Source organism: Rhipicephalus sanguineus, chromosome 6, assembly GCF_013339695.2.
Source record: "Rhipicephalus sanguineus isolate Rsan-2018 chromosome 6, BIME_Rsan_1.4, whole genome shotgun sequence".
NCBI lineage: Eukaryota > Metazoa > Arthropoda > Arachnida > Ixodida > Ixodidae > Rhipicephalus > Rhipicephalus sanguineus.
The window spans coordinates 95,066,146-95,078,450 of record NC_051181.1 but is presented as its reverse complement, the minus strand read 5'-3'; positions in this window follow the sequence as shown (position 1 = coordinate 95,078,450).

Below are 12,305 nucleotides of genomic sequence, written 5' to 3'. Positions count from 1 at the left end.
ACGTTCCGCTTTCCCGCTACGCCTTTCTGGCAACAGCTGAGTTTCCCAATTTAAAGTAAGGTCAGGGTCCTTGAATTCTTGTCTGGTACAATGTGAGATTAGTATGCTTTCTGTCACCGTGTGAGCATATGACATCATGTGTTTGGAAAAAACATGGTTGCTCCCTCCGTCATAGGAATCGGTATAACTCGAAAGTGAACCGTGTATTCACGGAGTATATATAGTTGATTGTTTATTGCACATTGATGTCTGAGAGCTTACACGATGTCTACTGGTGTTTGGCAGCTATACACTGCAAACGCAAACTAGCCTAATTGAGCGTTTTAAGGGCTACAATCCTACTTAATACTACCGTCATCTGGACAGAAGTCCCTTAGGGTGTAATGAGGTGGGTGTAATAATGTTCTGCGCCCTCAATTTTGCTTTGTTAAGAAATTATGTGGAAAAAAGGAGGTAAATTCGCTATCTGACTCCATTTGTCAAATGGAGTTCATAAACAAGAAACTCCCATCTCACTTCCTCTGGCATGTTTTCTCTATTTTTTCCGAAGCTTTCCATAATGCCTTCAGTGCTGGCGGGCATGTAGGCAGCTGTGCGGGGGAAAGAAGTAAAATAAATAAATAAATAAACTAAAAGGCAAAGCCTGCGAAGCCTCGATGTGGTCAATCGGCACCGCACGCACACTCAGTATACGCTTGTGTGTAATGAATTGGCTAGAGGCGACATGCTTCAGCGCACTGAATAAAATCCCGTGCAGATAGCCCAGAGAAATAGATATACGCGACTCTTCGAGCAGCCCCTCTGAACGGGTGCTGTATGGGTTCGAGAGGAAACGAGGGAGCGCCCTTTGACCTTGGCGGCTGCGGCGAACTGCGGCCCGCCCCCGCAAGCCAAAAGCAAGCCAGACGAGGCGCTACCGAAGTGAAATGGCACAAAGCTTCACGACGCATGCGCGCGCGAAGGAAAAAAAATAGAAAAAAGAAAGAAACGCGAGGAGACAGTCGTTGCAGTTCCTAATTGCCCGCGGCGGCGCGATCGTACCTGCTTCGGAAAAAAGACCCTATGCTTGCTCAATGTCGGTTCAACGTCAATTATGGTTGCAGTACTGACTACATAAGTTTATACCAGAGCAATCAACATCGCATATGTACTCCTATGATACAGGCGTTATGTACGGTTAACGTCAATTGTGGTTCCACTGTTGACTCCGTTTTTATATCAGTCTAAAAACATCATATTTGTTATCCTTCGATTCAGCAAGCAATATTCAAGCGTTACTCGACCCCGGAGGAAGACGCTAACGAAAGTTACGTATGATATTCACATCATCGCACCGTAAAGTGTACTTCGTTGCGTTAATACTGACCTATGTGGCCCTGACGTTACGTCAGACCATAAGTTATCCTTTAAACGCCAGTGTAGTCGACATTCGTGGTAAGCGCGGGACTTTCACACAACCACTAAACATGCGAAAACACGTCGATCCAGCTCGTAACGCTTTCCTAAAAGGAAACATAATGCAGCATAGACAATTACCCACCCACTGCTTCGCATGAAACCGATTACCACAAGGCGTGGGACATGCCACATTTTTTTAAAGCACTGCTTTAGGAAATGGAACAACCGGAACCATGAACCGAACGACATTACAGGAGGAAAATCAAATCATGGGTAAATCAAATCCTGCAAAGCAAATTACAAATAATACTTGCTGAATTAGATAGGGAAATAAGAGCGGTAGGTATGAATATGATATGACACTACGCATTATTCGATCTGTCCAACACGCTGTTGAATTTCTTGTATGTGTTTCAAACTTTCCTACTCATGTGACATACATATGACTAGTTTTTGTACTTGGACATTTTTTTTTTTGCTGTTGTTGTTGATGTTGCTCTGCATTGTTCCTACTGACTCGATGTTAACCCAATTTGTTCTTACTTTGTTCTTACTTTGTATCGCCCCCCTTACACAATGCCTCGGCGAGGCCTGTAAGGTACTTGTAAATAAATAAAAATAAACTAAAGCAATGATCAACAATCGTTGAAGAGAACAACGATTTGCCATAGGTAGTGAAGCACTGGAAGTGGTCAAGGAACACGTCTACCTAGACAGGGACTGACGGCAGTTTTGAACTACGACAAGAGTAACTAGAAGAACAAGAATGAGGTGCACTGCTCTTGGCATTCGCTCTCAGATCATGAGTGCTTGTTCACGACAATCTCTCGAGAAATATGTATCTAACAGCTGCGTGTTACAGGTACTAATCAACAGGCCCTAGCAACCGAGGTCCCCTGGTCTTCCAGGAACCTATTCAAATGAAACGTGTTGGAGGCAAGTGTGGGCAAAATGCGTAAGTGAACAGTCAACATTTGCTTATAAATATTTTTATTGTTGGCGGGCCTCGCAGCTCAGCTCAGGACTAGACAATCAACTCTGGGCGATCCAGCATGCCAAGGAAGCTGCTGAGAGACACGGTCTCTCGGCCGGCTCCTAGGCGGGAACCGAGCCCGGAAACCTGCAGGGGCTTATTAAAGTTATTCACTCACTTATCAACTCCTGGCGTCAATTATTTTATTGAACTTTGATGGAGGTTCGCGAATTGTTCACGTCCATCTCGGCCACAGTTTCGCAAGAAGGTATTACTTCTTGGAAATTTCTTCGAATCTTCCAAATGTATCCATTATCTTGCCGAGTACTACAGGCATTCCTTCAGCTTCGTTGCGAACCGTAATAAGAAGACCTGCATAGAGCCGGAAATAGCATTGCACGTACTTTGCGTAACTTCACGTTAAAGAAAAGCACGTGTAAAGTCCAAACATTTATGTAGACAATTATTTCTCATTGTTGCTAATGTGTTCTGCGAAGGCAACAGCGTTAGAGAGTCATCCACTCATAAATTAGCAAAATAAAATCACACAAATATGCATTGTCTGAAGCGAAAAACACGTCACCTGCACATACGCATGTGCAGGTGCAGTCATGGCTGGAAATAGATGACAGTAGTGGTGAGGTGTCAGGTCCCTAAGGAACCCTGGGTGAGTGTCGATGTCCACTTTAAAATATACTTTTTGGGAACAGAAAAACTGTCTCTCAAACAAGAGCTGCCTAACCATCTCAAATTAAAATGAGGGACATCGTGACTTTCTGTTGGTCCAACATTTTTCCTGTTCTACACTCGGCTGAGGTTTTTAGGCGTCCAATGTTACCAGGGCTAGGATTTCTCTCTGGCGGTGCCATAAATATATTCTGATTTCAAAGTGCACATAAGTATGTCATTTGAGAAACCCAGGACGAAATCCATTTTGATGAGATCTAAGAACATATACATCTGCTATAAATTTCATAAGACGCATATAATGATCTCTTCTTTTAATTTCAGGGGACAAGAATTTAGCGAGATTGGTCTTATATTGTAGAGAGTCACACACGTCTGTTATTTTGACGAAGTGGAATCATTTGAGGGAAACTTCTAGTTAGGAAGAATATATTTATTTCGTCTTCCTATTCAACATTTGCGTCTTCAACAAGTGTAGTGATAATCCACTACAATAAACTGCGCAAGGATTCAGTGGAGGTGGGTTGTCTCTGGATAGCAGAGGTACAGTCGTATGAGAGTGTGATGTTTTATGAGCTTAATTTATGTAAAAATATCGACATGTCCTCAATAAGGAAGGTAAATAGAGTTTACGATATAAATATGGTGATGACTGTATAAACTTCAATTGCAGAAAATGTATAGAACGCCGTGGGAAACTAAATACGGTGTGTGTAGGTTTCTTTTCAAACGAAGAATATGAAGATAAGCGCCTACTTCTCCCAATACTGAAAGTTAAGCATATTTCTCCGTGCTAGCTTATATAATTACTGATTAGAGCGCCTAAAAACTGAGAAAGTTTACGCGAAATACGCCATAACTGATTCGTTACCAACTTATGCTGATCATATTTGCGAGACATGTAAATATACTTTTGTGAAACAAATTCATACAATTCTTTTAGGGGCGAAGCACGTTAGTGTCGAGCCTTGCACCCCTCGAGTCTGGCGTGGCTCTGGTTCACACGGAGTCCACTAGGGGCGCTGCAGTAGCAGCGCTCACTCCTGGCGCCTGCTCTGGTTAGAATGGAGACCGATAAGATAGATAGATGGATCGATAGATAGATAGATAGATAGATAGATAGATAGATAGATAGATAGATAGATAGATAGATAGATAGATAGATAGATAGATAGATAGATAGATAGATAGATAGATAGATAGATAGATAGATAGATAGATAGATAGATAGATAGATAGATAGATAGATAGATAGATAGACAGCAATCGGCCACACTGGACCTCCGCCTGAAGCAGAAATTTCGCTGGTGTTTTCTTGTAGCTGACGTCCGCATTCCTATCATAGGCGCTGACTTTTTACAGCGAAAGCTGTTATGAGATCATTTCACCGGCCGTTTTTGGCGCCGTAGTTGTCCGCCGCCGCCGCCGCCGCCGGTGTCCGTAACCAGAATCGCTCGAAATAAGAAAAAAAAAACGAAATAAGAAAAAAAATTCCAGAATGGAACGAGGTTCGAACCTGGGCCCTCTGCGTGGGAGCCCAGTATTCAACCTCTGAGCCATGCCGGTGCTTGAAACTGCTTTGCAAAAAGGTCCTATACAGGCTTCATGTCGGGAAGGAACCACATTAGCATATGCAATATAGCGTGGTAGAAGAGTAAAATAAGCACCAAGCGTCGCACAACGCGAATTCTGTAACCAGGCGTCACACAATGCGAATTGCGCAACGAGTAGGTTGTTGAATGCTTCCAACCCATTACAAAGGGTTCTGCCATAGTTCTTCATCGTCATCAGGCACAGCATCAACAAAGTGCGCATAATGCCTTACATGCGTTTAGCGGGTACCAACGCTCTCCGTAGAATGACGAAAAATGGCACAGTGCCTGCTGCCCTACTTCTAAAAAATTACAATGATTTATAGCGTAGTGGGTTCCTCGCAAGTGCACTTGTATTGGTTGCCAAGGAAGCCCATAAGCGCATGATCCACTTCCTCGGGGTCTCAGTAAAATTACAATGATTTATAGCGTAGTGGGTTCCTCGCAAGTGCACTTGTATTGGTTGCCAAGGAAGCCCATAAGCGCATGATCCATTTCCTCGGTGTCTCAGTAAAGTTCTTCGCCCCCCCCCCCCCGCTCTCTTCCACGTCAACGTATGTTATACAGCATGACGGGACAGGGAAATAGCGGACGGGCGTCACCCAATGCAAATTACATAACTGGTGGGCCGTTTGAAGATTCCAACCCATTACAAAGGGCTGAGCCATAATTCTTCATCGTCATCCGTCGTCGCGTCAACAAAGTGCACATAATGCCTTACAGACGTGTAGCTGGTGGCTAGCTTCTCCGCAGAATGACGAATAATGGCTTAGCAGGTGCTTCCCAACTTCACAAAAAATGTGATTTATGGCGTAGTGGGTACCTTTCTAGTGTACTTGTATTGTAGCCCCAAGAGAGCTTAACGGGCTCTACAAACGCCGCTCTTCCAGCTTTCGCTGTGACTGTGCTGCGGTTTCAGCGCAGGCCTGGCGGTTTTTTTTTTTGGTATTCCAGGCTTCTCGTTGATGTCATGCAGTATCGTCCCGTCGACAAAGAAACCCATTCGAGTGCGCAAGTGATCTTATCGAATATTCCACCACTACAGCTCCTCCACTCGTACTCCAGCGTTCCAACTCCTTCATCAGCAGCTCTTGCGGAATGTCCGAACAATTTTTTTCTGCACTTCAAAGACACATCTGTCGTGCATAAAGTGACAAATCACAACATCGCGAAAGGTCCAACAGTTACCGTATGACTTCGTCGCATAGCACCAGAAACACTGAAGATTGCACAGCAAGAATTCGAGCACATGCTTGAACTTGGTTTCGAGCGACCTTCATCCAGCCAGTGGCCCTCAGCACTCCTTATGGTGCCCACGAAAAGTGGTGATTGGAGACCTTACGGTGATATTGCGCTCTGAATAGAGTGGCCATTCCCGACCGATACCTAATTCTACATATACAAAATTTTACTGCAGCATTTCACAGCTGTACAATATTCAGTAAAATTTATTCGGTAAACGCGTATTATCAGTTCCCGGCCGAGTCATCAGACACACCGAAGGCTGTAATAAACAGTCCTTTCGGCATGTTCGACTACCTTTGTGTGCCGTTCGGTCTACGCAAGGCTGCCCAGACCGTTCAGCTTTTTGTTCACGAGGCACTTCGCGGCCTCAGCTGCTGCTTCGTCTATTCAGGTAACATTCTTGTTTTCAGCTGCGTACACTCGAACACCGCATAGAAAAATATATTACTATGTAGTGTGACTGAGTGTATTACTCAAATGGCGACACGTGTATTCGTCTCAATTACAGTAATTTAGAGCAGTTATTTGAGTTCGTGTATACACTTTCATGGACATATCTTGAAAATATAACGTTGTGTTAACAACAACACAATGGTACTTTAGGGTTGTAATAATTGGGGTGCCAACTAATTTGATTTTTATCATAGGGTAATGAACTTCCACTGCAATTTTTGAACAGTGCAGTGGTATTTTTTTCTCGAACTAGACCTACTGCGTCTAGACGGATACGTACGTGTTAATCATATTAACTGTGCCAAAATTCATGCCACCTTTTGATGCATAAGAATACGAATTTCGAAAAGCGTCACCATTTGAGACCTCACAATTAGCTATCTCACCACTTATCTCAACACAGGGCGTAGGTGTGAACACATGGGAAGGTTACTTTCTCTGACATAGAGGTACATTGTCTCAGTGGAATGTGAATTTTTGTTTCACTATGCCGCTCTTGTGATCGCGAATAGACACCTAGAACATGGAGCAAGTTTTTCAAAAGTGTTTTTGACAATTTTCGCTGTCATCCCTTGATGCGCTTCAGTGAAGGACAAATGTGTCAAGCAGAGAACTGTAAAATGTGAAAAGATACAGCGCGGATTTTGTTATGAGGACAAAAGAAAGATTGCATAGCGCAGAACAGGGAAGTCTGGTAATAACTTCGTCTTTATTGGCGGCCTCATCGTTTTTGAAGCACCGGTGAAGAGAAAAGGGGCACATATGACCGCGTCAACCTGTCATATATTAAAATAAAACATTATTGATACAGTCGCTCAATTACAGCAATTTGCTCTGCCGCCCAAACTATACTCGTCAATTTTTTTGTTGTTGATCGAAGAAACCTTCCAGTTCGCTATATAAGACTACTCACAGTTCTTGTGCGTCCACTACGGTATTGTGCGTCCGCCATCTGCATCTGTGCTCTGCTTCATCTGGAAAAGCTACACGGTAACAAAATGAGCCCTAAAGAAGAAACGGGCACTTCTATGCCGTGCGTTCTGAGATAATTGCACATACGTATATTAGAAACTAATCGTAGTCTTAGGCTAAAACATGTGTGTCTTGCTCGAACCCTCAACATTATTCTGGTACCATAGCAGCGTTATTACTAAGTTTAGGAGTGAATAAACTATTTGCATATTCGCAGGCGTGAACCTCGGCTCCAAGCAAACCGCTTCCTTACGTAGAGCACTTGATTTCTCATGCGTCGTTAGCGTCACTTCTCCTGGCTGAGAAAACACGTCATTGCAGAAGTAATTTTCACATCCCTTGCCACGGTGGTCTAGTGGTTATGGCAATTGACTGCTGACCCGAAGGCCGCGGGATGCAATCCCGGCCGCGGCGGATGCATTTTCGATGGAGGCGAAAATGTTTGAGGTCTATGTACTTAGATTTAGGTGCACGTTAATAATAATAATAATATCCGGGGTTTAACGTCCCAAAACCACGATATGATTATGAGAGACGCCGTAGTGGAGGGCTCCGGAAATTTCGACCACCTGGGGTTCTTTAACGTGTACCTAAATCTAAGTACACGGGCCTCAAACATTTTCGCCTCCATCGAAAATGCAGGCGCCGCGGCCTGGTTTCGATCCAGCGACTTTCGGGTCAGCAGTCGAGCGCCATAACCACTAGACCACCGTGGCGGGGAGGTGCACGTTAAAGAACCCCAGGTGGTCGTAATTTCGGGAGCCCTCCACTACGGCGACTGTCGTAATCATATCGCGGTTTTGGGACGTTAAACCCCGGATAGTATTATTAATTTCCACATGTCCATTACATTTTGCAGAAATTATGCGGCCTATCCCACTTACCAAATGATGAATTTGATATTGAGAAGCGAGTATAAGCGCATGCTGCACGCGAAAAAATTTCTCAAATATCGTGAAAATGACTTTTCCATAAAACATAAGCAACTGCGTGAACTGTTTATTCTTCGCTCAAACTTGTGGATGTCTGTGTTTCCTTCAGATTTGTAACATTTGATTTACATACCAAGGCTGGTCCAATGTTCCTGAAGCTTTGCTCTATCGCTATTTATTTTTCAAGTCTTACACTGCCCTCATTATACTTCAATCTCTTTAGCACTTCTCTTAGGCGTGCACTAAGTTTGTCAGCATCAGATATAATAGAGTTCCCGGAAGTTCCATATTTCTGTAGACATGTTATGCCTAATTATATGAAAGAAGGCAGAGGTAATAAATGAGATAATATAGGTTGACATGTACAACATCTCAACAAAAACGTTGCTCATACATCGAATATTAACTGGTTGCTCTCGTGATTCTTCCTTAACTTGGCGATATTTGTGAGTTCAACGCATTTAATCTTGCGAATAATTTGGAATGTGCAATTCTTTAATCGGCAAACTTATTTCGGCACGCGGCTTTAACGCCTGTCATGAAACCATTGATAGGTTTTCAGGACCACTTAGGTTAATCGACCTGACAGTGCGATACGACGCAACTATGGCACACAGTGCGAAGTCATGCTGTAAAGTGTATGCTGGTTGTGTTTCTTAATTCGTAAAACGGTGTGTTGTTCTTTTGTGTTATCAATCGGAAAAATTTTAAAAAGAATTTCGGATTGTTTTTATTTTTGAAACTGCTGTCAATAAAAAATACGTACGAACTATAATGCGCTGTAGTTACTCGATAGTTTTGAAATTAGTTGGAATGGAATTCCGTAGAGTTGTAGTAAATGGGGATCACCTAGAAAAGGGACGCAACGCAAAAATATAGATATCTTTTCTTGTTGCCTCAAATAGAGCGGCCGCTTGAAAACAATTATTTAAAGCAAATAATATCTACTGATAAATTAATTCATGTTGTGGGTATTCTTCCTACAATATGGCGAGAAATACTCCCGACCTCAGATGAACTAAAAGCACGTGTTTGATCATCGTCAAGCAGTGGTGCGCAAAAAGTACAGAACGCAAGAAAGTAGAGAAACAAACACAGCGCTGTGTACTATAGTTGAAACCCGCAATAACGAAATCGGCGGGGAAAGCACAAAATTTCGCTCTTGCGGGAATTTCGTTGGCGCGAGAATGCGGCAGAAAAGACATGGAATTTACAAAAAACACATTTTATTTCCAAAAGTCAGTAAGCTTGCTTTGGCGGGTCTTACCATGCTGCAATTTCATGCCTCTCGATCAGGAATCTCGTTTGCCACGGCACAAAGTTCGCCCCATGCACCGGTCAGGGACGGCGGCACTGCGCTGTCACCAGTACCGTCACCAAGTGCGCCTACAGGCGAACCTTCTTCCAGCTCCGCTGGATCAGCGCGGATCAGCGCAGAATCGTGGACAGCGAGCTGCACGCAACGCGGAATTCTTCGGTGATGTCCATTTTTGTCCTGCCCTTTTCCACCTCACTGATGACTGCAGCCTTATCTTCCAGAGTGATGAACTTCCGCTTTTTCGTTGGAGGCGGCATCTTCGCAGGCAGCGAAATCGGACGAAGCAATCGCAACACACAGTTCACGTTGCACCAAGCGACCAAGCAAACGCTCCACACACGCGACCATGAGCGCGCAAAGCCGACAAAGCCAAGCACAAAGCCAAGCCAACGAACGAAACTCCATGAGGAATGTGGATTTGGCTACGTAGTCCGCGATAACGAGCAGGTGTTTCGGCAAGCCATCATCATCATCACTGTCGCCAGCTTTATGTTTTTTTGTAAACAATGATGGCGGCTGCTTCTCAAGTGCGCTGTAGCGATAGTTTTGCACAATTTAAGTGTAGCATGAATGCATTTCAGCAGTTTTCGAATGTAGTTAACGTTGCGAGAGTAGATTATTTGCGCACTCGTGCTTCAAAAATTTCGTTAATGAGGGACTGCGGTATGAATATCTTTCGTAGTCGCGAGTTACGAAATGCATTGACTCCTATGGGCGTTCGCCGGTGCTCCGAAAATATTTCGTTGCGGTGAGAATTTCGTTCCCTCGGGATTTCGTTATCGCGGGTTTCGACTGTAGTCCGTTCTTTCTTGAGTCTCGTCCTTTTGCTGCACCACTGCTTTAGAATGACTTTCCAGCTCGCTCAACAGTCTGTCTTTCTTTGTTTGCGCACTGTTGGTGCGCAAACCGCTGCGACCTCTTCATGCGAAGACCCACCACGGCTCGTCCAACCGGCAGCACCTGAAGACATCACGCGCCTTATTCACCGTGAGCTTGAGGCCATGTCTCCGGCTCCAGTTCGTTCAGACTTCAGGGACACCATGCCCTCCATCTCCCTCATACAAGCTGTCGTTCGGGAAGAAATCGCAAGTTTGGGCATGCCATCACTCTGCTCGGTGCGTCACACGAGCACTTACCAAGTTCACCCGGCCACTCGCGGCCAGACGCAAAGTTTTCTTCCTCCTCGCCGCAATCCAGCCGAGTGGCGCACCGTGGACGATCGACCCATCTGCTTTCATTGTTCCCGTATTGGACACATTGCCCGTGACTGCCGCAGCCGCTTGTCGTCACCTCCTCGGTGCATGGTCGTCTCCTAGTCATTACCACCAGCCGTCGGACAGTCATACTTTCTCGCCCTACACGCCGAATTAGAGTATCAACGTCGACAGTGTCCCGCCAAGGTCCAGCCGCTCCCTGCCTCTGCAAGGTCGTCGCTTACGTTCACCTCTCATTCACCGCTCCTCATCCTTATCTACAACCGGCCGCTTCACTTCGGGAAACTAGGCGGCGCAGCTCCCGGAGGTGACGCTGCAACTAAGACCCGGCCTTCAAATCCTCTAACGACCCTGCCTACCTGCGGAAGCCTACTGGACGTGAAAGTTGAGGGTGTTAATTTCACATCTCTTGTCGACGCGGGGGCGCAGCTTTCGGTTATGAGTGCTGCTCTCCGCCGAAGGCTCAGGAAAGTTTTGACACCCGCCGCGATGAGCACAGTACGAGTCGCCGATGGGGGCACTGCAGCTGTTCTTGGAATGTGTACAGCACGTGTTACCGTTGGTGGCCACTACGCCATTGTTTTATTTATTGTACTCGAACAATGCCCGCACGACCTCATTCTGGGCATAGACTTTAGCTCAAATTGACTGTTCCGAAGGAGTTGTACAGCTGGATCTGCCGTTCACTGCCGACGCCGCAACTTGTGCATCACCCCGTTTATGTTCTGCTGAGTTCGTTCGCCTGTCCCCACAAGTTGCTACAGCTGTTCTCCTGACGCCCTGTCCTCCCGTCCCAGATGGCGACTATGTCGTGTCGCCGCTCACCGACGTGGTCATGACGCGAAATATTGCCCTGCCAAGCACCATAATCCAAATAATCGAGAATCGGGCTTGCGTCCCTTGCATCAATTTTAGATGTTCTACGCACGTGCTTCCACATGGCATCGCCATGGCGCATATCACCCCTTTGGGAGAATATGAGATCTCTTCTTTAGACCCTGAATCCCTCTCCAGTACCAGCCCACCTTTGTCGCCTATTACTTCGGCCTCGTCGACTGTGGACAACATTTGTAAGATGATTGCTCCCGATCTTCCCGCAGAACAAACAACAGCTCTTCGTCACCTGCTGTCATCTTATCGGGATATCTTTGACTTGAACGATCGCCCTCTCGGACCTGCCATCTGTTGTCACCCATCGCATCAACACCGGTGACGCCAGCCCCATTCGTAGGAGACCATATCGCGTCTCCGCTGCGGAAAGGGTCATCATACAAAAAGAGGTCGACGAGATGAGGGACAAGCACATCATTGAACCATCGAGTAGTCCGTGGGCATCTCCGGTGGTCTTAGTAAAAAAAGGACAACTCTTGGCGCTTCTGCGTCGACTACCGTCACCTCAACCGGATAACAAAAAAAGATGTGTATCCACTGCCCCGCATCGATGAGGCCCTTGACTGCCTTCATGGCTCCAACTATTTTGCTTCCATTTATCTCCGTTCAGGCTATTGGCAGATTAACGTT